Here is a 25093-nt window from a genome sequence, read left to right on the forward strand (position 1 = left end):
TATGGCTGGGCCCCCCATTTTAATGTGGTTCAGGTAAGGAGAAAAATGTGGAAATAAGGTAGATGTACACTGTAACAGAAAACTGTCAATTAAATTCAACTGTGATTTTTTTGTATTATCAACAGTAAAATACTTTGAAATGTTTTACTGCAGCATACTGTAAATTATGGTGCATTGTGCATAAATGTTTTGGGTCGGGATATAATTTCTGTATTTCGAATAGTACTGTAATTCCACCCCACAGAATACAGTACTGTATCTTTGGAGAACCAAAACATATTTTGACCGCTAGTGGATGCATGGTATTGTTGTTTCTGGCTCATAAAATGTATTTTGAGGTGTGCCTTGTAAAAGGCTATATTTGTTGCACCCGTGAGTGAGAATGCTGTACCAATTTAACTTCTATACGTTTATAGTGCCTCATCAATTTAAAATGTGTAGGGGACAATTTTGGTGTGTCATTAAGTCTTAGACTTTAAATGGTTGAACATTTTGCCATGTCCTTTTGGCCTGTTTTGACCTGTACTCGCTGCCTTTGTTAAGGCTTTTAGAAGTGCGGGTGATATAAAACGCCATTCATTAATATGTAGTAATGGGGAAACAATGCTTCCTGTAGCATTGAGGTTTTCTGGCAAAATCGTGTCTCAAATAGGTTCCACCCTCGAGGCTTTAATCAAATTATTATAGAGCAGACAAATTATTATAGATGACGTCCCACACTCTTTACCGCATGCGCAGCGTAGCCTTTTTCTGTTATACCAAACCAATCAGTTTTTTTTTGTTGTTGACAAAACACCTGATTGACCATTGATCATGTGCTTCTGATAAAGTGATACAGGCATCGGCACACTGCTTAGCGATTTCAACACACGCCTGGGAGCTCCAGTATCAAACGTAACATCAATTTGAATATGCTGTAATGTTTGTACATCCTTGTAATTACAGTAAATAGTGTGATACAGTATAATACAGTCAATTTTACAGTATTGTACTGTCATGACACAGTACTTGATTTGATACCTTATTTATATTACAGTAGGTGTGCTGTAATTTCAAATACAGCATTTCACTTGCCACCGAGCTGCCTGTACTGTCAAAATCACGGTAACCTGTTTTCTGTGTAAGGTTGATGCTATCTTACCTGTTTGTGATGATAAACAATGAATGGACATGGCCCTTGTCCCCCCCCCCCCCTGACATTGCTTGTTCTGACATTGGTAGTTCTGACAGGTTCAATCTCTTGTTTCTTATTTTTTTCCCCTTGGGATTATTTGTATGTGACAAATAAACTGATTTGATCTTAAACATGACATTATAGCTTCATAGAGCACTTATCAATTTGAACCTCTAAAATGTTTTTCAATCACATAATTTGTGCAACCCCATAGATATACAATGATATTATGTTATTGCAGAGCAAGATATGACTCCTCTCCCTTGAACGGTGTGTGTGTGTATTATGGCCATGTGCTAAATACAGTTTGCATAACGTATAATGGCACTCTAACTCACAAGCCGATCATTAACCCATTAGACCAACAGGTCACGAAAGGTGAAATCCTAGTGACCAGGGAGAATTCTCACTCCCATGTGAGTGTTTGAGCACTTACAGTAAAGCATAACACACACACACATGCAACACACGCACATACATGCATATACACACTCCGTGCAAGCATGCACTCATGCACAGACTCACACACGAACACACACACACACACACACACACACACACACACACACACACACACACACACACACACACACACACACACACACACACACACACACACACACACACACACACACACACACACACACACACACACACACACACACACACACACACACACACACACACACACACACACACACACACACACACTTCTTCTTTGTGAGAGATCTCCAATGCCAATCCCCTTCACTGTGTGCATCATGCTTCTGAATAAAGCATCGCAGACAAGAACAGACAGCTCCTTCTACCATTGGCATTAAAGGGCCATTCTTAAACGTGATGCCTTAGACACCATGCCATTAAAATGTCATGAAGGTTGAATGGCTCCTGTTTGTTTTGGCCCAGATCAATCTGCATTGTGCAAAGGCTCACTCAAGTCTATTCCTTCCTTCTCTTCATGGCACTGAACCCAACCTTTAGAAAAAGTTTTGGAAGTTATTCCAATATAGAAGATTCTTCTTTGATTAAGCGACAGCAAAACAATATCATCTATTTCAACTTGAATTTAAAAAACACACAGCATCAAATCAATGGTGTAGATTTAACTCTGAAAGTGTAAAGTGTAAAACATATTCAGTTCACATGAGTCCCACTGAACTGTTCTTAAAATAACTATTTTGAAAGTGTTAAAGATTTTTCTCTGTTGCAGTGTTCCCCATTTTACTCTTAAAGAGTTCAAAGTAACTCGTGTTTGCATAGCTCTACTGTAGAGTAATTAACAACACCTAAAGTGTCAAACATAACATTTGATTTAGAGTAAATTGGACTCACTTTGCTTAGTGCTGACGCTGTTACACTTCCTTCAGTGTAAGAAATTAACAACTGTAGTGTTACAGTAAATCATTTTGGGGTGACGTTTTAACACTGTATGTTGTAAAGTCTAATTGGCATATTTCCCAGGGTACGTTTTCTTTTTGAGTAAATTGTAGAGTTAACACCTATGACTGTATTTGTTAGTGACAAAGACATGGCTGTTGAATTATTTCCTTTTCAAGGCCCGTTACTTCCACTTCTGCGAGTTTCTTGTCGAATGTTATCATTGACAATATCTATGACGCTATATCATAAAGCCTTACTTATTGGCCTAGTTTTACCCTAACACAGTGGTGTTAGGAAACTCCTGGTTTACAGGCCAAATCAGGCCTACAAGTCACGTTATGCTGGCTTGCAAAGTGATGTGTAATTCCTTGGGACAGATCTAAATTTACTGGGGGGAGGGGCTGGTCCAACTCAAAGTGTCATAAAAAAAATGCACACTCCTCCCCAATGTGAAAAATATTTTCACATGACCCTCCTATTGTACTGTAAAATAAATTGAACACCCTCCCTCCTCATAGAATTAACTAAAAATAATTTTTACGACCACAAATAACAATAACTGTGTTCATAAACGTGGATATCGACTTTGTCACTTCAACATGCTTTTGTGGCACAGTTGATGCCACACAGGGCTACGGACCAGAAGGTTGAGGGTTTGCTGACCACCTGTTTTATTATACTATGTTTTATTACACTACGATTACACAGAACCAGCTGTAGACAATAATCAGATAGGGCGAAATCAGATTTTCAACATTTTGATGCCATATTTATAATTATATAAAATATATGCAATGAATTTTCCACCAACAGGTTTCTGTGCCAATGCACCACACAAACAATAAGCAACGCATACCGACTACAGGCAATTTAATATAATGGTTTGCGTTTTCAACATCCCAATTAATAGACTATTTCAATTTTGACAAACAGAAAATACATCCCTCCCTAAGTTGTATGCTTGCCCAGTATCAATGGCTTGGTTTGACAATCTCAAATCAAATCAAAGTTTATTTGTCACGTGCGCCGAATACAACAGGTGTAGTTACAGTGAAATGCTTACTTACAGGCTCTAACCAATAGTGCAAAAAAGTTAATAGCCTACAATAGGTAAGAAAAGAAATAAAACAACAGTAAAAAGACAGGCTATATACAGTAGCGAGGCTACATACAGACAGCGGTTAGTCAGGCTGATTGAGATGTTATGCACATGTAGATATGGTTAAAGTGACTATGCATATATGATGAACAGAGAGTAGCAGTAGCATAAAAGAGGGGTTGGCGGGTGATGGGTGGTGGGACACAATGCAGATAGCCCGGTTAGCCAATGTGCGGGAGCACTGGTTGGTCGGCCCAATTGAGGTAGTATGTACATGAATGTATAGTTAAAGTGAATATGCATATATGATCAACAGAGAGTAGCAGCAGCGTAAAAAAGAGGGGTTGGGGGGGTGGGGGTACACAATACAAATAGTCCTGGTAGCCATTTGATTACCTGTTCAGGAGTCTTATGGCTTGGGGGTAAAAACTGTTGAGAAGCCTTTTTGTCCTAGACTTGGCACTCCGGTACCGCTTACCATGCGGTAGTAGAGAGAACAGTCTATGACTGGGGTGGCTGGGGTCTTTGACAATTTTTAGTGCCTTCCTCTGACACCCCCTGTTGTCGAGATTCTGCATGTCAGGCAGCTTAGCCCCAGTGATGTACAGGGCTGCACGCACTACCCTCTGTAGTGCCTTGCGGTCAGAGGCTGAGCAATTGCCGTACCAGGCAGTGATGCAACCAGTCAAGATGCTCTCGATGTTGCAGCTGTAGAACCTTTTGAGGATCTCAGGACCCATGCCAAATCTTTTTAGTTTCCTGAGGGGGAATAGGCTTTGTCGTGCCCTCTTCATGACTGTCTTGGTGTGTTTGGACCATTCTAGTTTGTTGTTGATGTGGACACCAAGGAACTTGAAGCTCTCAACCTGCTCCACTACAGCCCTGTCGATGAGAATGGGGGCGTGCTCTGTCCTCCTTTTCCTATAGTCCACAATCATCTCCTTAGTCTTGGTTACGTTGAGGGATAGGTTGTTATTCTGGCACCACCCGGCCAGGTCCCTGACCTCCTCCCTATAGTCTGTCTCGTCGTTGTTGGTGATCAGGCCTACCACTGTTGTGTCGTCCGCAAACTTAATGATAGTGTTGGAGTCGTGCCTGGCCATGCAGTCATGGGTGAACAGGAAGTACAGGAGGGGACTGAGCACGCACCCCTGGGAGCTCCAGTGTTGAGGATCAGCGTGGAAGATGTGTTGCTACCTACCCTCACCACCATCTCTGAATTTCAATAAACTTTTTTGGTGTTATCATTAGATTACATTTAAGTCATTTAGCAGACGCTCTTATCCAGAGCGACTTACAAATTGGTGCATTCACCTTATGACATCCAGTGGAACAACCACTTTACAATAGTGCATCTAAATATTTTAAGGGGGGGGGGGTGAGAAGGATTACTTTATCCTATCCTAGGTATTCCTTAAAGAGGTGGGGTTTCAGGTGTCTCCGGAAGGTGGTGATTGACTCCGCTGTCCTGGCGTCGTGAGGGAGTTTGTTCCACCATTGGGGAGCCAGAGCAGCGAACAGTTTTGACTGGGCTGAGCGGGAACTGTACTTCCTCAGTGGTAGGGAGGCGAGCAGGCCAGAGGTGGATGAACGCAGTGCTCTTATTTGGGTGTAGGGCCTGATCAGAGCCTGGAGGTACTGAGGTGCCGTTCCCCTCACAGCTCCGTAGGCAAGCACCATGGTCTTGTAGCGGATGCGAGCTTCAACTGGAAGCCAGTGGAGAGAGCGGAGGAGCGGGGTGACGTGAGTGAACTTGGGAAGGTTGAACACTAGACGGGCTGCGGCGTTCTGGATGAGTTGTAGGGGTTTAATGGCACAGGCAGGGAGCCCAGCCAACATGTAACATGTAACAGATGTCTCTTTTCATTCATCGATTGGCAGTTTGGATTGATTGATTTATTTTATTTCTCAGTAAAAAGAATACATATATACATAAATATTTGTTTTTAAGTGACCGGGGATGGCACAATAAAGTCGGGGACTTATTTCCATTGTGGTTCCATTCCATTTTTAATCAATCTAAATGACAATTCGATATTGTAGATACAAATTTCAGAGATAGAGACAAAAAGATGTTCAACCTCCAGATGAGTATGAGGGGGGAGATTGAGTGAAATTCTTACAAGCTTGTTTGGCTGGTAGCTTATTCTTTAGATGTTTGAGGCTCCTGGTGAACAATGATGTGCAGGCATAATCAAGTGGACTAGCGCACTTGCATAGTCTTTAGGGTGTCTTTAGCTAGATTTCCATCCAATTGGCGACAGATTTACTTGTGAATGTTCTAATGTGCCATTTCAGATTCCTTTTGGAAAATTTAACACCGGATAACATGACAGGGAAGATTTTTATTTACTGGACATTTGTGAAATTTTACGGACATCCATATGCATTCAGGTCCAACCTGGAGCAGCCAGCGCCATTAATAAACAAGGGATGTTGGGCAAATAAGCCACATTAACGTGTCCTTAAATAAATATATACAGTGGGGAGAACAAGTTTTGATACACTGCCGATTTTGCAGTTTTCCCTACTTACAAAGCATGTAGAGGTCTGTCATTTTTATCATAGGTACACTTTAACTGTGAGAGACTGAATCTAAAACAAAAATCCAGAAAATCATGTATGTATGATTTTTTAAGTAATTAATTTGCATTTTATTGCATGACATAAGTATTTGATACATCAGAAAAGCAGAACTTAATATTTGGTACAGAAACCTTTGTTTGCAATTACAGAGATCATACGTTTCCTGTAGTTCTTGACCAGGTTTGCACACACTGCAGCAGGGATTTTGGCCCACTCCTCCATACAGACCTTCTCCAGATCCTTCAGGTTTCGGGGCTGTCGCTGGGCAATACGGACTTTCAGCTCCCTCCAAAAATGTTCTATTGGGTTCAGGTCTGGAGACTGGCTAGGCCACTCCAGGACCTTGAGATGCTTCTTACGGAGCCACTCCTTAGTTGCCCTGGCTGTGTGTTTCGGGTTGTTGTCATGCTGGAAGACCCAGCCACGACCCATCTTCAATGCTCTTACTGAGGGAAGGAGGTTGTTGACCAAGATCTCACGATACATGGCCCCATCCATCCTCCCCTCAATTCGGTGCAGTCGTCCTGTCCCCTTTGCAGAAAAGCATCCCCAAAGAATTATGTTTCCACCTCCATGCTTCACGGTTGGGATGGTGTTGTTGGGGTTGTACTCATCCTTTTTTCTCCAAACACGGCGAGTGGAGTTTAGACCAAAAAGCTCTATTTTTGTCTCATCAGACCACATGACCTTCTCCCATTCCTCCTCTGGATCATCCAGATGGTCATTGGCTAGCTTCAGACGGGCCTGGACATGCGCTGGCTTGAGCGGGGGACCTTGCGTGCGCTGCAGGATTTTAATCCATGACTGCGTAGTGTGTTACTAATGGTTTTCTTCGAGACTGTGGTCCCAGCTCTCTTCAGGTCATTGACCAGGTCCTGCTGTGTAGTTCTGGGCTGATCCCTCACCTTCCTCATGATCATTGATGCCCCACGAGGTGAGATCTTGCATGGAGCCCCAGACCGAGGGTGATTGACCGTCATCTTGAACTTCTTCCATTTTCTAATAATTGCGCCAACAGTTGTTGCCTTCTCACCAAGCTGCTTGCCTATCCCATCCCAGCCCTGTGCAGGTCTACAATTTAACCCTGATGTCCTTACACAGCTCTCCGGTCTTGGCCATTGTGGAGAGGTTGGAGTCTGTTTGATTGAGTGTGTGGACAGGGTCTTTTATTCAGGTAATGAGTTCAAACAGGTGCAGTTAATACAGGTAATGAGTGGAGAACAGGCGGGCTTCTTACTGGTTGGTAGGTGATCAAATACTTATGTCATGCAATAAAATGCAAATGAATTACTTAAAAATCATACAATGTGATATGTAGCCTATATAAAGGAAGAGAAGCTCAGGCCTAACCCCAGAGAAATAGAGATATGCCAGTGGCATGCTATGACACCGACATGCATTTCTTTGTCAGATGGCTACTGCAACGAGTGCTGACATGCAACTACACATAGACAATAACCCACAAAACCAAAATGGCAACCTAAATAGGATCCCCAATCAGAGACAACGATAAACAGCTGCCTCTGATTGGGAACCAATTCAGGCCACCATAGAACTACATTTACCTAGACAAACCAAAACCCTACAGATGTACAAAAACCCAAGAGAAGACAGTACCCCCCCCCCCCCCCCCCCCACAAGTCCGCTCTTGTAGCACTGACCCGTGGATCATTGTCGGAGGTTCTGGACTGCGGATCCTCTCCGTAGGCCTCGGGCCGGTAACCGTCGCTGGAGACCCCGGACTGGGGACCGTCTCTGGAGACCCCGGACTGGGGACCGTCGCTGGTAGACATACCAAAACCCAATAGATGTACAAAAACCCTAGACAAGACAAAAACACACATACCACCCTCGTCACACCCTGACCTAACCAAAATAATAAAGAAAACAAAGATAACTAAGGTCAAGGCGTGACAAATATGACCCCTCTGTGGAAAGGCGAGTCTCTCACGAACACGTACAAAAACAGATTGGAAGTATATATGGAGACTGTTTAGTGCAAAATATAAGGGGTTAAATACATGTCCAAAATATATCTCTACGATATAGTACAGGCACTTTATCTTTATTTATCTGTTATTCCATGTAGTGAATCTGTTATTCAATGCGTCTGTATGGGCTAATAGCAGCTATTTATTTTTGATTCGTCAAGGGGTCTTAACCCCCCCCCCCGGCTTAGACAGGGCTTAGACTGTAATGGGTTAATTTCACTCATACAGAGTGAATTTAACTCCTGAATCAAAGACAGAAATGTTAGACTGAAAAGTCAACACTGGCCAATTTGCTGTGCAAAGTGTAGTTGTTCTCTATGCTGACATGGGGAATGGAGGTGGGTGCATGTGGGGTTTGGGGGGGATCTAGAGTTAAATTGGGCTAGAAGGAACCCTTCGTCGTTCTGACAGACTTGGCCTGAGAGGGTGGCGAGGGGTTTGTACTGTATATTTTCTGAGCAAGGCAGCTAGCTGTTTGTGTGTGTGCGTGTGTGTGTGTGTGTGTGTGTGCAGGGTTTGTGTGATGGTGGGGGATCTAAGTGTGTGTGTGTGTGTGTGTGTGTGTGTGTGTGTGTGTGTGTGTGTGTGTGTGTGTGTGTGTGTGTGTGTGTGTGTGTGTGTGTGTGTGTGTGTGTGTGTGTTTGAGGACCACCCATAGGCTTCTCCTCTCGGTGAAGCCTGGGTATGGCCTAATTGAGGGCTCTGTGTGAGGTGGTTTTGTGGTGGGGACACCTGTGAACTCAGATGTGGGCTGTCACCAAAACCTCAAGACGGACTTTGCTTCGGCATGGTGAAATGGCTTCCAGCTTCCTCAGACAGAAGGAAATCTCTGACATCTGTTTCTTATGCTGGTTAAAGTACAATGTAAAAAGAGAACGAAATCTAAATACTGTTTAAACTCCTGTAAAAATGTGACCTATTCCAAAATAAAAAGAGCAAAAAAATGTCCCCCATGCAAAAATGTTATCCGGTTTTGAAGCTTTCGAGGGGAGAGACGTTTTGGTGTTGGAATCCATTCCTGCCCCACATACAGGCCCTGTGGATGAAATATATCAGTGAAGCTCTTTACTGGATAGCCAACTGGATATAAATGGTGGTTCAATCTCTCTCGGCAGTGGTCTCGAGGCGTTATCGGGGGTTTGAGGCGTTTTACCTCATGCAGACACCAATAAATCTGTCACCCCGAGAAGATCTGTCTCTCGCCTGCTGGAGGGAACAAATTGTGTCTTTCGGGGGAGGGAGCGAAGAGAGTGGGGTGAGGAGTGGGGGTGAGAGAAGTGACCTGTCAGCCTTCCCCATTCATCATCCGGACAAAATGGCTCCCGCATCTTTTCCGCTGACCAGGGAGAACATCCTGTCGTAAGCAAGTTTAGGAAAGACGTTGAAACCTCCATCTCCAATCCTTTTCCCCTCATCAATATTCCCAAAGATTTGCACAAAAAAAACCTGTGATGTTTTCGGCTCCAAAATCAAAATGTTCCTGTAACAGTGGCCAGGGAATCTGCTTACATGCAATTAGTATTTGAGAAAAAAACAACAGTGGAAAGTGTGTGTATGAAGTTATTGAAGTGAAGTTGGACCAACAGGGGGGATCGTGTGTGGTATTTATAGAATGTGGTGCTGAGGCTACTCAAAACCATTTTTATAACAGGCCCTGATCGGGAGATGTATGGCTGAATGTAGCTATATAAAAGTTGGCTTGTAACAGACCACATTAATAAAGTACCTCCAAGTTAAAATGGTCAAATGTGGGGCTTTAGCAGCCAACAACCTGACAAAGAACTCCCCTCTGGACTACGGTTGGCATTTGAAGAGTTTGGCAGGATTCTGAGGGACACGCATAGGGCGTCTCGCACACATGTACACACATACACAAACTCACAAGCACACACACACACACACACACACACACACACACACACACACACACACACACACACACACACACACACACACACACACACACACACACACACACACACACACACACACACACACACACACACACACACACACACACACACACACACACACACACACACACATATCCCAGGCCAGGCCAGAGTGTGTGTGTGTGTTGGTGAGCAGTCAGTTGTAACAGAGTGATCCCGTCCCCTCTCTGTGACCCAGGTCACCACATTCACTGCTATCTACACTCTACTCCTGAACCCAATGGAGCGGACCTTTTTTATTTCACCACCGGCCCTCGCAAAGGTATCATCTAACACCACGCTAATGACACAGAACAGTTAAGAGACTGCTTAGAGACTCTCAAAGACTCTTAACCACCAATGCACTCGCATTTCAAAGTGTCATTCATAAACTGGCATGTAGAGCATAACAAAATTCCGTTTTCATTGTGAAACCTGGATTAAAAACATTTAAATGAAACAGCAATGTTTGGCAGACAGGCTTAAAGAAATCACCAGAATAATTCAACAACTTAACTAGGGAGGTGTTTGCTTATTTTCTCTTGGTTTCTGCATGACAGCACAATAGAAAGTGTCAGTTTTTGTTTAGTCAAAGGGGTTCCAACTGCACTATCACATTTCCTATCATAAAAAAAGCAGGATATGACAAGTAAACGAATCCAAAAATCCCAAATGGGCCACTTTGAATCCCCCTGGGAATACACATTTGTTTTGCCTTCAATGAGTCTCATCTCATTCACCATACACACACACTGGCACGCAGACTTACACGCATACACCCCCCCCCCCCCCCCCCAAAGGCAGACACTCATCGATTACTATTTTTGAGTTAGCGTAATAATTCATGCTATAAAATATTCACGGTTCGGCTAAGTCCATCTGCTGTGGCCATAATAATGTAGAGTGTACTTTGTTTTCAATAAGACAAGTAGACTAATGTGCATATTGAGCTATTACAAAGCTCAATATCAGAAGCACTATTGCTACTACTACAACAATCACTACTACTAACTATACAGTATGATTCCTAAGTACTGATGCGGCCAAATATATTAGCACCCATGCACAATTCACAAATTCTTCTAATAATAAGTTTAAATATTTGGTGTTCACACGTGTATTTGTTTGATTTACAACTGCACGGGACCCAATAAAATAAAACAAATCAAAACGTCAAAGTTAAATTATTATTAAGTGAAATTATTATTAACAATACAAATGAATTTGGTTGGGGGCCAGTGATTCACGTTTATATGTAATTGATCTCACCTGTGATAAGTTGCAGGTGCCTACAGGGGACGAGTTTTGAAAAGAGAAAACAAAACATTCTGCTCCATTGCACTCCATTGTAAAGTGCAAGGGTGCCAATATTTTTGACCGCATCTCCTTTGCTACTACAGACAATAACAATAGCACTATTCAAATCACCATGGCCAGTACTAGCATCTTTACTCCATTTAAATATTTATTTAACATTTTCCCATCCCGTTCACACCACTATGCAATGGAAGGCAGATGAAGATGTGGCTTTCCACACGGTGTGGAGTCATGCATTCAATCCTGCACAGCCCCCTCGCATGATGATGAATGGGCCATCCACCAATGGCTGTCAATAAGACCATATACAGGAAATAAACAGAACATTTTTTCAATGGCAGGTATCTGGGCAGATAAATCATAGTAACAGCCAATAATAAATGGATCATGCTTCTATGTTTTTAAACCCAGTGGAAGCTGTATTGAATGGGGAACCTTGTGTGTGGGAGAAAATAGACCTTTATTGATCAGAAACAACAGGGGAGGAGGGGAGGGGGGTAAAAACGTCTGACATCCAGGAAAATGATGTTCTCACCAGATTTTTTTATAGACTCCCCAGCGCAGTAAATTCAAATGGTAGGGCTCGGTTTAAATAGATGGCGCGATAATGATGCCATTAGACAAAATATACTGTGTGTGTGTGTGTGCTCATTACACTAAGCCACTCACCTCTTTGAGAGGATGGCAGATGATTATAACTGGCTTCATATTTCAGGGCGATCTTTCAGAATGAGAAAAGTAGAATCAAAAATCCATTCAGTGTGTCAAAATGCTCTTGAAAAAGCAAGCAAGCATATCTCTATTTCTATTTCACAGTATACAATTTAAAATGAAACTGAAATCGAAATGTTTCAAAAAAACATCTCCATCCGCCCATATTCATTTCCAGAATTGTGGTGATTGAAATAACAAAAAATGTAAAAATGTATTTGCTCAGTCTTACATGCCAGATGCAAATTCCCGAAAAGGATTTCTCTTTTTTTTTCTCATCTCGTTCTCACTCCGGTCCTGCACGTAACATCAAGTTACAGACTGGGTACAGGACCAATTTAAACACTCCGGGTCTGCAGCTGAACGCTGGCTGCAGCGGTGTGGTCTCCAAAATACTTTGTCTGTGGCCAGACAATTAAGGATTAAGGTGTGGCGATAGGAAGAATGTGGAAACTAGATCTGTGCGGCCAGGGAGAGCCCACACCCTTACTGCTGCTGGAGATTGGGCTTCCTGCAGATGCCACATGCACCACGAGACACAAGACTGCCAAACAGTCAGTCGGCCAGCCAGCCAGCCGGGCCTTATAACTTTGCTCTATTGTTCGGCTCCCTTTAGGCAGATCTACAGGGCCAGGGGCGATGGGGGAGAGAGAGTATCCCAGTACATACCCCCTTCCCCTCCATCTCCGCCCAGCACCCCCCACCTCTGTAACCTGTGGGACACCAATGGGAACCTATCCCTCAAAGCAGATGACATTCGACTCTTCCTGTCGGGAGGCCTTGTTTTGCACTGTACGCCACCCTATAGAGACAGATATGTGTCTGACAACATATATTTCATTAGGACATACTGTCGCAGTGTCTATTTCCACTGTTCGGAGGAGGAAAATCTAGAATTGTGCATTCTCTTAGGACATAAGACTTGATTTGGTTTAATTTATTAAAAATAAAAGGGGAATTGGTGATGTGAAAACTGGCAGGCATATGACGGATTTAAAGACAGGAAGCGGAGCAAGAAGTTGAGCTGAACTAGACCTCAAAAGTTCACGCACACGACATGCATCCTCTACACCAAATCTGTTTTTGTCTTTTCAGGGTTTCAGGGATTATCAGATTAATATTTCAGTGTCATTTCAGTTCAATATAATTTCAGTATAATTTCAGTATCTCATCAGACATTTGAATATACTCTACATGAGGACAATCTAACTAAAAAGATAAAAGATATTAAACTGACTATACTGAGAAAATGTAAGAATCTATGGTTGTAATTCTATCATGTTGTCATACACTGTGGTCTGTAATCTTTTACAGACAAATCCCCTGTGTCGACTAATTTATGATCCATGTAAACTATTAGATGTCCATTTGTTATGCAATTAAATCTATTATCATGGATGAGAGGGGATCAAATCTCCAAAAATCATTGCAACAACTGGCCAATATTACTGCCTGGATGGCGAATGGAGAGATTGGGAGAGACAGATAGAGCCATTCCTCAAAATAAGTGAAGTGGCCTGACTAGCGCTGAGATAGACCTAGTGATAATGGCCCTGTTTACCTTGACTTTCAACAGGCTCCAGATCAGTGCAGGTAGGTATCACTCTCACTGGCAAGCAGTCCGTCTGTCCACGTGTCCATGTGTATGTGTCCATCTATGTGTGTGGTGTGGAGCAGCTGCAGGTGGCTGTGGTGATGGGTGTGAAGGCTGAAGAGAGAAGGAGAAGAGAACCAGGGCAGCCGTCAGAACTCATTTTTATTAGCGGTTATGTGAATTGCTAAATGCAATGCTTAATAACCCTATTCAATCTTAAACTGGTAAGCAAATATTGCTGGAAAAGTTAAAAACACAGTTACAGATTTGAGTTTTCTTTGTTTTTTACTACCAACATTGTTTCCTTGAGCCCAAACAAAAGAAGAAAGGTAGTTTCATCATAATGGATTTGAGTGAATACAAATAGTATAATTTTATCGTGGATCTTGGGGGAATTTTCAGTACAGTATATCAGAGAATATCATTATCACAACTGATAATTCCTTATAACAATTTACAATACAGCAGAACCTAAATAGCAACCACTCTCCCAAGTACTCTTCCCAGTATTTGGTCCTGAATTAAGTTGTGTACGGGGAACACAGACAGACGCGCAGACACAGACCTTGGGTATGTAGCTGCTGCTACTGTCGTGGATGAAAACGGGGGGGGATGAGAGGAAGGCATGGGGGTAAGGAATTTCCTGACGCGACTGTATCAATATGTTTAACATGTCCTCCCTGTTTTATTATCAGTCCACAGGGCTCTCCCCCTCTCCTTCCCCGTCACTCCTTCCCAACATAAAACACATCATCATGTCTTCTTTTCTGCCGCAGCTTGCAAAGACGTTGACGATGCTTCAGGCGTGGTGGAGGACCAGGGAGAAGGAAGGGGGTACTACCGAGGGCTACCCTCTCACCCCTCTTTAACTTTCTAGAAAAGGCTGCCCCTTCTCCTCTGGGACACATCAGCCCCTTCTAACTCACAGAACAGCACGTCCATGTCAAGAGCGCTGTTATGCCATATGCGGTTGTCACTGCTGCAATCATGAAAAGGAAGAAGGTGCACACCGTGCAGAGACAATTATTAATGGTAAGAAAGTATTCAGTCAGTTCTATCTATCCATCCCTAGGCTTTAAAGTGAGTTCAGCCAACTTACAAATTGACATAGTTTTGTTTCAATGCTTGGATTGCGGTCTCTCCCAGTCTGACTGCATGTAAAGCCGAGGAAACATATTTGGCCGAACTCTTTAACATCTAACCCTGTACAACAATTATTTTCTATAATATTGCAGGGACATTTTCAATTCAACTTCCGTTATCCTCCAAGAGAGGATGACTATCTCTTTCTCACATCTCAACCTATAATTCACAGCGGTTGCTACTGCCTCTTTAACCCTGTCAACCTCTTGTACAGTAGGAAGCACCTGTTTCAGTTACCATCATGTGTAGGTAAAGAGTATTCAAACCACTGTACATATCAGTGGAGGCTGGTGAGGGGAGGATGGCTCATAGTAATGGCTGGAATGGAATGGTATCCAACTCATGGAAACCTTGTGTTTGATGTGTTTGATACCATTCCATTTATTCCATTTTAGCCATTACTATGAGCCCGCCCACTGATTTAAAGTGACACCAGCCACAACTGGTACATATACATAAAGTGCCGACATCACTCTGAGTATTTTAATGTACATTTCCCCCGTCTCCGACATGTTAAAGAGCGCCCGATGATTTAAATTGATTTTTTTCCTACGGTCCAATATTTTCATATCGTAAAAGCGATTAAGCATATTGATTTCCACCCAGGGTTGGTCGGTGTATGTTTCTGGGATTCCAACTGACTCGGTGGCTGGGAGTCTGGCAGAGAGAGGGGGAAAGAGGCTGTGGATTGCGACTTGCTGCCTGTGCTGCCTCAGCATCCTGGGCCAAGCTTGGATTGATATGTTTTCCTCAGGAAATATCTGTGGAGCTAGCTAGCATAGTGGAGGGAGCCCAAGCCTCCAGCGGCATCCAGTGGGAGAAGCCTTAGATCAGCCCCAAGACAAGACTCCCATCCTGGGGGAGAGAGCCTGGCGAGGCAGGCCCAACGTGGATCACCTACATAGATTATTACTGAGTGTTTCAGAGTGCTGGCGGAGTAAAGCTTATCTCGTGTGAGTAACACAGGCAGAAAAACGACTGTATAAAGCCAATACAGAATAATATATCTATATATTTTCTTAATGGCTAAGATTTTTCCATAAAGTACATTATAACTTGTCCAGTGCTTGACTTGGACTGAAATAGGTGCTGGTGGTCATTTTGGGTCCTGTAATTGTTTATATTTAGGTGCTGGAACTCTTTAATGCTTTTAATTCAATATTCCATAAGAGGTCACGGAACTCAAGTCTGAATCTATCTCGTAATGGAAATAAATGAGATGTGAGCATCATCCTCCCTCATCCTCAAGCCTTGAAAGCTTTAAGGTCACATACCTTTTTCTCAAACATTTCTATTGCTGGTTTTGTAAAACGACTGGCATGGAAAATGTGGATTATTCCTTTCCACAGGTCTCTGGCTGATTTCAGGTGGACTCCTGTTGTTTATTAACTATTCCCACCAACATTTTTTTTTTAAACTGTTGAAGTAGCAATTAATAACCAATGGCTGGACTGAACATGGACTTCTGCAGCCTGAGAAAGAGAACACATGTTCTAGTCTGCAGTCCTTAGTGTGGCTTTCTCCCTCAGGCTTTCTCCCTTTGTTTCCCCCCCATGGGGAAATAAACAAAAGATTCCAGGCCATGGTGATGGACTCCAGAAGCACCGTTAAGTTGACCACACAGAGATGTGAGGGATTACTTTGAGATTTCCATGTTTCAAACGTCATCAAATACACACATGCCAAAGCGATGAACAGGACAAAAACAGACAACAAAAAAAACAATACACACAGACCCAAAATGGTTGCTATACAATGGACTTCCCATTGTTCTTGGCGATGCATTTCGTTGTTAGAGTTTGTTTGCTTTGGTGTATATGGAGATAATTGTCTTGTGAATTGATATGGACGTTTATAGTCAGTTCTCAGAGCAATACATGCTAGACAGCTCCTTGTTGCTATCGAGGAAAGTAAAACAGGTTTTCCAGGGCGGGTGGGAAAGTTGCGGGAAGTATTTACCCTTTTTTTCTCAGGTGCTAGCTAAGTGGGTTAAAGCAGGTGCATGAGTCACACTCTCCATGGCTGAAACAATCCAGCTGCCTCTCTCACCCTCTTTTTTTTGTTGCTAGTCCCTTCTTGGTCGTCTGTCACAGGGAGAGATAGGAAGCCCAGGAACACTCTTGATTGATGTCATGGTGTGCCGTGAGGAGGAAACAACATAGCAGAGGGCATGGTTATTTTTGAGTCGTCGCACGGAAATGGGATGCATCCCTAGGAGGATGCAGATAGGCCAGAGGGAGTTGCATAGAAACCTCCCCTCATTCTCTCACACACACACACACGCACATGCACAACACACACACGCACGCACACACACACACACACACACACATATCACTATTCAAGAAAGAAGCTACGGCAGGGGTGTGGTGCGTGTGTGTGTACATGTGTTGTCACACATATAAGCCACGTATGCAGAAAAACTATGACTGTACACACACAAACACACACCACGCACAAACAACAAAACAAGTTGAAAGAGGATGGCAGGCCAAGTGAAAAATTGATAATGAGACATCAATGCTTTATTCATGCTGAATTCGGAGACAAAAGCCAAACTAGGAACGAAAAACATCAGGAGTTGATCATTGGGAAGTCCTTTGAACATGAACAATATTTATTTGTTTTAATCGTAGGAAGAAAACACCCTATGAATCTGAGCAACATTTCAGAGAGTGAGTTTTCCTAAAAAGAATCATAATTTTTCTCGTCTGGATGCTGTGTCGGGTTAAGAGGGCTACATGTGTGGTCTCACCTAAATCGCCAGAAGTTAATATCACAGCTGGACCCTGGCAGGCCTTGTGGCTAGTCCCGAAAGAGAAAAACGACCTCTCCGAATAATAAAAAAAGAGACAAAACCCTCAAAAGGGAAAAACGCAATTACCTTTGAGGAAAAGGCAATTCCTTTTGTTTGACTGGATTTCTGAACTAAATACGAATTCTGTTTCAGGATCCTGTTTAAGGAATGACACATCCAAACTATTATTTTTAATAAACTTATTTTAAAGACCCAATGCAGACATTTTTATATTAATATCAAATCATTTCTGGGTAACAATTAAGTACCTTACTTTAATACGTTTCCATTCAAATAAGCAAAAAAATATTTCTCAACCAATACTTTTGCTAGGGCTGTCTGGGAGTGATCTGAGTGGGGAGGGGAAAACAGAACACTTTTATTGACAGAGAGGTTTGAAACTCTCTTTGTTATTGGTCTATTAACCAATTTACCGCGTGGTGGTCACCATGGAAAGCCAAAACTCCTTGCCCATGCAAACCTGCTGATTAGAAGGTCCAGTGTAGATTATTTTTTCAACCAGCTATCAGGAAATGACACTGATAAAAAATGTTCACACTTGTACAGTGTTAGTTTCATTAGCTGCTCTACAATATGATACAAAACACTGAATTTTGACTGCATTGGGCCTTTAAAGAGGCTATATGGGGACTTTTTAGAGGGAGTGTTTTTAGCAGAAAGACAACCCCCCACTCTGAGAAAGGATCCACATAACCTCTTTAGTTTCTCCCTCTGTCATAAGTGGCTGCGGACCACAATGTTTTCACTGGGTGGTTGGTTGCCCATCCTACTCCCCGAGTCGCTAGACCGTGGCAAAGAAGAAGCTTGTTCAACATGTTTCCCCCTTCTACTGGCCTGCCTCCTCAATACCACCCAAGTGTCGAGAGAGCCCTCAACACGGGGCCTGCGTATTAAATCAAACAGATGACATCACATGATTTAGATGACTTAAAGTACAGACTGCGAGTATATGTCAAACCTTCCCCGGAAAAACACATTTATATATTAGTTAATTTTGTCCTTGAACTAGAGTCTTTAAGGCTAATTTGTCTAATATTTAAATAACATTCTACAGTGGTACCAAAATTCCCTTGTGCATGTTTGTACAGGAGTCTCATTCATACACTATTCTCTATATTTCGGTTGTCCAATAATGACTGGAGGTTGAGTTGAGTGCTGGGGGCAGGGGTGGGTTGGGGTGATTGGTTTTTCACTGGTGCAACGCAGCAGAGATTAAACATATACAGCCTCCAATGCAATCTGTCAGTGCAGTTATTACAGCGTTCACGACAATGAGGACGACCTTCACCAAATCAGAATGGATCTGTCTGAGTGGCCAACACACATGCATGTGCACACACGCACATACTCGCGCATGCAGGCACATACGCATGCACCCACCCACGTGAGCACGCACACACACACACATGCACCTAAGCATCAATGCAAGAGTAACGACTCTAATCGGAACAAGTGGTCCTTATGGACGCAAGCAATAACACGCACAAAGGCAACATACATGGAAAATGGGGTATACACATGTAACACAAGTAAACACACATCAATACACTCGCAGACACACACAATGACAATAATACATACAAGCACACATACATTGTGGTTCCATTTGTTAAGGTCTTGGAGTGATATTAATTTGAATGGCCATATCCTATCATTTTAACCGTAGGTTATGATGCAGTAGTTGCCAGCTACACCACAGTTTAAAAAAGCCCTATTTATTACCCACAATACCCAGAGAGAGCCTGTGACCTCCACATCACGGCTCATATGATGGGCTCTTATTTGGATGGAGGAAGTCAATTAATTCATAAATACTTAAGCACCTTTACAGTAAGGCAGAGGGAAGAGAGGACTATTGATCGATTAAGCCTTTGGCCCCCAGGCCATAGGTTTAACGAACCTGGGCATCTCAGTCCAATCATACCATGATCAGAAAATACACGGGGAAAATAACTTTAATGATTTTACTTTCAGTTAGATGGGAAATGTTGTGGAAAAATGTATTAATATATTAAGGAAGATGTGTCTATGCAATTACAGTAATATGTCAACAATAATCTTTATCAGATACCTGTTTGGTTAGAAAATACATGGGAAATATGAATAATTTGGTATAGTAGTGTTCTGTTAAATACCAGGTGGAATATGACTAGTATTTCATACCAGAGTACTGAGTAGTGAATACAGTAAAGACAGAGGTACTGTTCAGTGAGAAAGAGAGGTGAGGTTGTGTGTGGAGTCTCGTGCTGCTGGCAAAGACATCTGGGAAATTGTGGCGGAACAGCAGAAAAAGGTGACCTAATTTTTGCGGCGCTTAGATGGGCAGGCTTACAGTGACCTAACCAGACCTCTAGTTTTAAGTCAGCACTTCAGGAAAAAGTCATTTTAAGTCTTGAGTTTTAAAAAATGCTGCTAATGTCGAATCTGCGGAAACTATAATTATTCTTGTTATTAAAAAAAAAATTATATTTGTTTATATGTTTATAAAGTACCCTGCCGTCACCTATGCTATGTCCCCCAAGTTAGGTAGGGAAAAAAAGCAATTGAAAAACAATCTAGTGGCTGTTGATTTATAAATGAGATGGAAATCCCTAGAAACTGTGTTTCCTATCAGTAGAATCTATGCACTATAGGCTATTAAGCACTCTTAACATTATGAATTACTGGCAAGCCATCAGCTAAGCAATATCGCACTGGACTAAAATATGAATGGAGCCAACCTTTGCAGCCAACACCACATCCAATACCAAGCCAAGCAGATAAATGGATACATGAAACATTTCTGAGGCTGATTTAATGGGGAGAGATATTGAGCTAAGTAAATTGCAGGTGTTTAATTAATTGATCTCAAAATAAATTATAATAATGATAAATTATAATTGTAGGGTACAGTACGTAGAGTCAAAAGAGCTAAATAAAATGATGATTATGTGCATAAATAGTATTATATGCGTCTTACAATCATTCACAAACTGTTTAAATTTGTTCTTACACATAAGACACAGATTATTAATCACAAGAATCATAATCCTTGCATTAAATTACAGCATTTGGTAGATGTTGACGATCTCCACTCTAAAAAATACTAGGTTGTTTGGTTAACCCAACTGCTGAGTTGCAGGTCACTACTGAGTCACTTATTTGGGTTGTTATTGATGCTGGGTGCTGGGCAGTGCTTCATTTGTAAATCGGAAGGTCCCGGAACACATAGTGAGCGCTAAGAGGGGGGGCTTTTAGGCACCGGAACACATGGTGAAAAAAAGTGCCAAACACAACGTAGCAACCAAGTAGCTTACGGTGGTGAATCGGACAGTACTCATATCAAGCGAAATGCTTGCGTTTCTAGCTCCAACAGTGCAGTAATACCTAGAAATACAAAACAATACACACATAATCCAAAAGTTTAAAAAAGAAAGAAATTAAGAAATATCAGAATGAGCAATGTCAGAGTCTGGAATATATATATTGAAGTGACCAGTGTTCAATGACTCTGTGTACATAGGGCAGCAGTCTCTAAGGTACATGCTAGAGTGTGTGCATTTGTGTGCTTTGTCTGTGTGATTGAATGTTTGTGTGTGTGTGTTTGTTTCTGTGTATATGTGTGTTTGTGTGTGTGCACAAGTGTTCCAGTGTGTGTGTATGTGTGTTAATATCACTCCATTATTTTAACAAATGGAATGACAATGTGTGTGTGTGTGTATGTTATGTGTATATGTGTGTGTGCCAGGGTATAGACAAGCAAGGGGCCATTTGCTCTGTTCACGGCCCCAGGAGCAATCAGTCCGTCAGCGAGGGTGGAGCCCAGCTAATTTACCCCCCTCCTTCCATCCCTCTGTCCCTCCCTCCCTACCTCTTTCCCTTCCGCTCCCAAGACTGATGCTTTGGGTAATAAGGCTAATCAATACACTTTGCCTCTGTCCCCAGACATTATCAGCCATTTGTCATCGGAGCGTCGCCCTTTTATTAGACATCCCCATCTTGTTTACATGGTGCCCCCACCCCGTCAGATTTACCCCTGTGGTGATGAATAGACACATAGGCAGGGTGACAGGCTACACATGCACACTGGTGTCGGGATAAATTAATCAACCTCTGCAAGAACAATGACAACAACAACAACAGCCCCCTTCAACAAATAACACACGCTGTAATTTGCCTCATTTGATTTCTCAAGGGCCCCATGGCAACTGTCGCCTTTTCTTAATTAATTAAGCAAGGCAATGCAGGGTGGTGGGGGAGCATCGCGTGAGTGGAGTTATCCGAAGTTACCTTACTGAGGAACTACTTTTGTCTCATTTTTCTGAAATCTTGTATTCATCAATGAGATGAGACAAAATTTTGCAATCAAATTAAATACTTTAGAGGCTAGTGGAGGCTCCTCAGAGGAAGAAGGGGAGTACCATACTCCTCAGTGAATTTTATGAAATTTAAATAGTGAAACATTTTTAAAAGGTATCATTTTTTAGATAAAACTATACTAAATATATTCACATCACCAAATAATTGATTAAAACAAATTGTTTTGCAATAAAGGTCTATAGTAGCCTCAACAGCAATCTGTAGGATAGCACCATGGTGTAGGCAGAGGACAGCTAGTTTCCGTCCTCCTCTCGGTACATTGACTTCAATACAAAGCCTAGGAGGCTAGTGGTTCTCACCATCTTCCATAGACTTACACAGTAATTATGACAACTTCTGGAGGACGCCCTCCAACCTATCAGCTATTGCAGCATGAACGGACATGTTGTTCACCCAATCAAAGGATCAGCGAATGAATCTAGTACTGAAATCATAAGCTACAGCTAGCTAGCACTGCATTGCATATGTGTGGGGGGAGGTTTATGTATATATCGGTCTGCTGATAAAGGACTAGTAAAGGCCCAGTGCACTACTTTTGTGAAAACATTTAAACTAAATGTATTTCAGTGTTTACCAGAGTCTGATAATTATCAGTACAAAAAAGTTAATCTGATAATACTTGTGGTGTATAAAAATACTGTCTAGGTATATGTTTTCCAGTTTCTTGAAATACTTATTTCTATGTGAAAACTAAAATGTTCTATTCATTCCTTTTTACTAGATGCTCTTATCCAGAGCAACTTAGTGAGTACATCCAAAGCAAGTAGTGAGTACATTCATTTTCGTACTGGTCCCCCACGGGAATCAAACCTATAACCCTAGCATTGCAAGTGCCATGTTCTACCAACTGAGTCACATCACATCATCACAAGCCAGTTGATGTCTCGATGTACTCTATTCATGTATGGTGTTTTCTATCATGTTTCTTCATAGTGATAGAAAGTCTACAGGTACAAGCCTAGATAACCAGCCTATGCACAATACAGTAATGTACATTTACATTAAGTGGTTTGTAAGGATGATAAATGAATACAGCACAAAAAGTGTTAGTTTTACATGTTATTTGATCAAGAATGTTTAGTAGCTACAGTTATAGTAGCTACAGTTGAAGTCAGAAGTTTACATACACTTAGGTTGGAGTCATTAAAACTAGTTTTTCAACAACTCCACAAATTTCTTGTTAACAAACTATAGTTTTGGCAAGTCAGTTAAGACATCTACTTTGTGCATTACACAAGTTATTTTTCCAACAATTGTTTACAGACAGATTATATTAACTTATTTCACTGTATAACAATTCCAGTGTGGCTTTAAACAGCTTGGAGAATTCCAGAAAAGGATGTCATGGCATTAGAATCTTCTGATAGGCTAATTGACATCATTTGAGTCAATTGGAGGTGTACCTGTGGATGTATTTCAAGGCCTACCTTCAAACTCAGTGCCTCTTTGCTTGACATCATGGGCAAATCAAAAGAAATCAGCCAAGACGTCAAGAAGAAAATTGTAGACCTCCACAAGTCTGGTTCATCCTTGGGAGCAATATCCAAACACCTGAAGGTACCACGTTCATCTGTACAAACAATAGTACGCAAGTATAAACACCATGGGACCATGCAGCCGTCATACCGCTCAAGAAGGAGACACGTTCTAGAGATGAATGTACTTTAGTGCGAAAAGTGCATATCAAACCCAGAACAACAGCAAATTACCTTGTGAAGATGCTGGAGGAAACAGGTACAGAAGTATCTATATCCACAGTAAAACAACAACATCAACATAACCTGAAAGGCCGCTCAGCAAGGAAGAAGCCTCTGCTCCAAACCCGTCATAAAAAAGCCAGACTACGTTTTGCAACTGCACATGGGAATAAAGATTGTACCTTTTGGAGAAATGTCCTCTGGTCTAATGAAACAAAAATAGAACTGTTTGGCCATAATTACCATTGTTATGTTTGGAAGAAAAAGGGGGACACTTGCAAGCTGAAGAATTACCATCCCAACTGTGAAGCACAGGGGTGGCAGCATCATGTTGTGGGGGTGCTTTTCTGCAAGAGGGAGTGGTGCACTTTACAAAATAGATGGCATCATGAGGGAGGAAACGTATGTGGATATATTATCTCAAGACATCAGTCAGGAAGTTAAAGCTTGATCGCAAATGAGTCTTCCAAATGGACAATGACCCAAGCATACTTCCAAAGTTGTGGCAAAATGGTCAAAGGACAGCAAAGTCGAGGTATTAGAGTGGCCATCACAAAGCCCTGACCTCAATCCCATAGAAAATTTGTGGACAGAACTGAAAAAGTGTGTGCGAGCAAGGAGAACTAGAAAGCTGACTCAGTTACTTACACCAGCTCTGTCAGGAGGAATGGGCCAAAATCCACCCAACTTAGTGTGGGAAGCTTGTGGAAGGCTACCTGAAACGTTTGACCCAAGTAAAAACATATTTTTTATTTTATTTAACTACGCAAGTCAGTTAAGAACACATTCTTATTTTCAATGACAGCCTAGGAACTGTGGGTTAACTGCCTTGTTCAAGGGCAGAACGACAGATTTTTACCTCGTCAGCTCGGGGGATTTGATCTTGCAACCTTTCAGTTACTAGTCCAACACTCTTACCACTAGGCTACCCTGCCGCCCCAGGCAATGCTACCAAATACTAATTAAACTTCTTACCCACTGGGAATGTGATAAAGAAATAAAAGCTGAAATAAATCATTCTCGCCACTATTATTCTGACAATCCACATTCTAAGAATATTTTTAAACCTTTATTTAACTAGGCAAGTCAGTTAAGAACAAATTCTTATTTTCAATGACGGCATAGGAACAGTGGGTTAACTGCCTGTTCAGGGGCAGAACAACAGATTTGTACCTTGTCAGCTTGGGGATTTGAACTTGCAACCTTCCGGTTACTAGTTCAACACTCTAACCACTAGGCGGTGATCCTAACTGACCTACCTACCTGCCACCCCATATGAATGTCTGGCTTGGA

The 25093-nt window shown here is 42.0% G+C and overlaps 1 long non-coding RNA gene across 1 annotated transcript in view; it reads left to right on the top strand.

Annotated features, from left to right (window-relative positions):
- Nucleotides 1-25093, top strand: part of LOC123996419 — an 82337-nt gene that overhangs the window by 7183 nt on the left and 50061 nt on the right. The window contains exon 2 of the long non-coding RNA XR_006831985.1: nt 14560-14815. This is a non-coding gene — a long non-coding RNA (uncharacterized LOC123996419). The remainder of the gene's footprint in view (nt 1-14559; nt 14816-25093) is intronic.

Source organism: Oncorhynchus gorbuscha, linkage group LG15 (genome assembly GCF_021184085.1).
Source record: "Oncorhynchus gorbuscha isolate QuinsamMale2020 ecotype Even-year linkage group LG15, OgorEven_v1.0, whole genome shotgun sequence".
Classification (NCBI taxonomy): domain Eukaryota; kingdom Metazoa; phylum Chordata; class Actinopteri; order Salmoniformes; family Salmonidae; genus Oncorhynchus; species Oncorhynchus gorbuscha.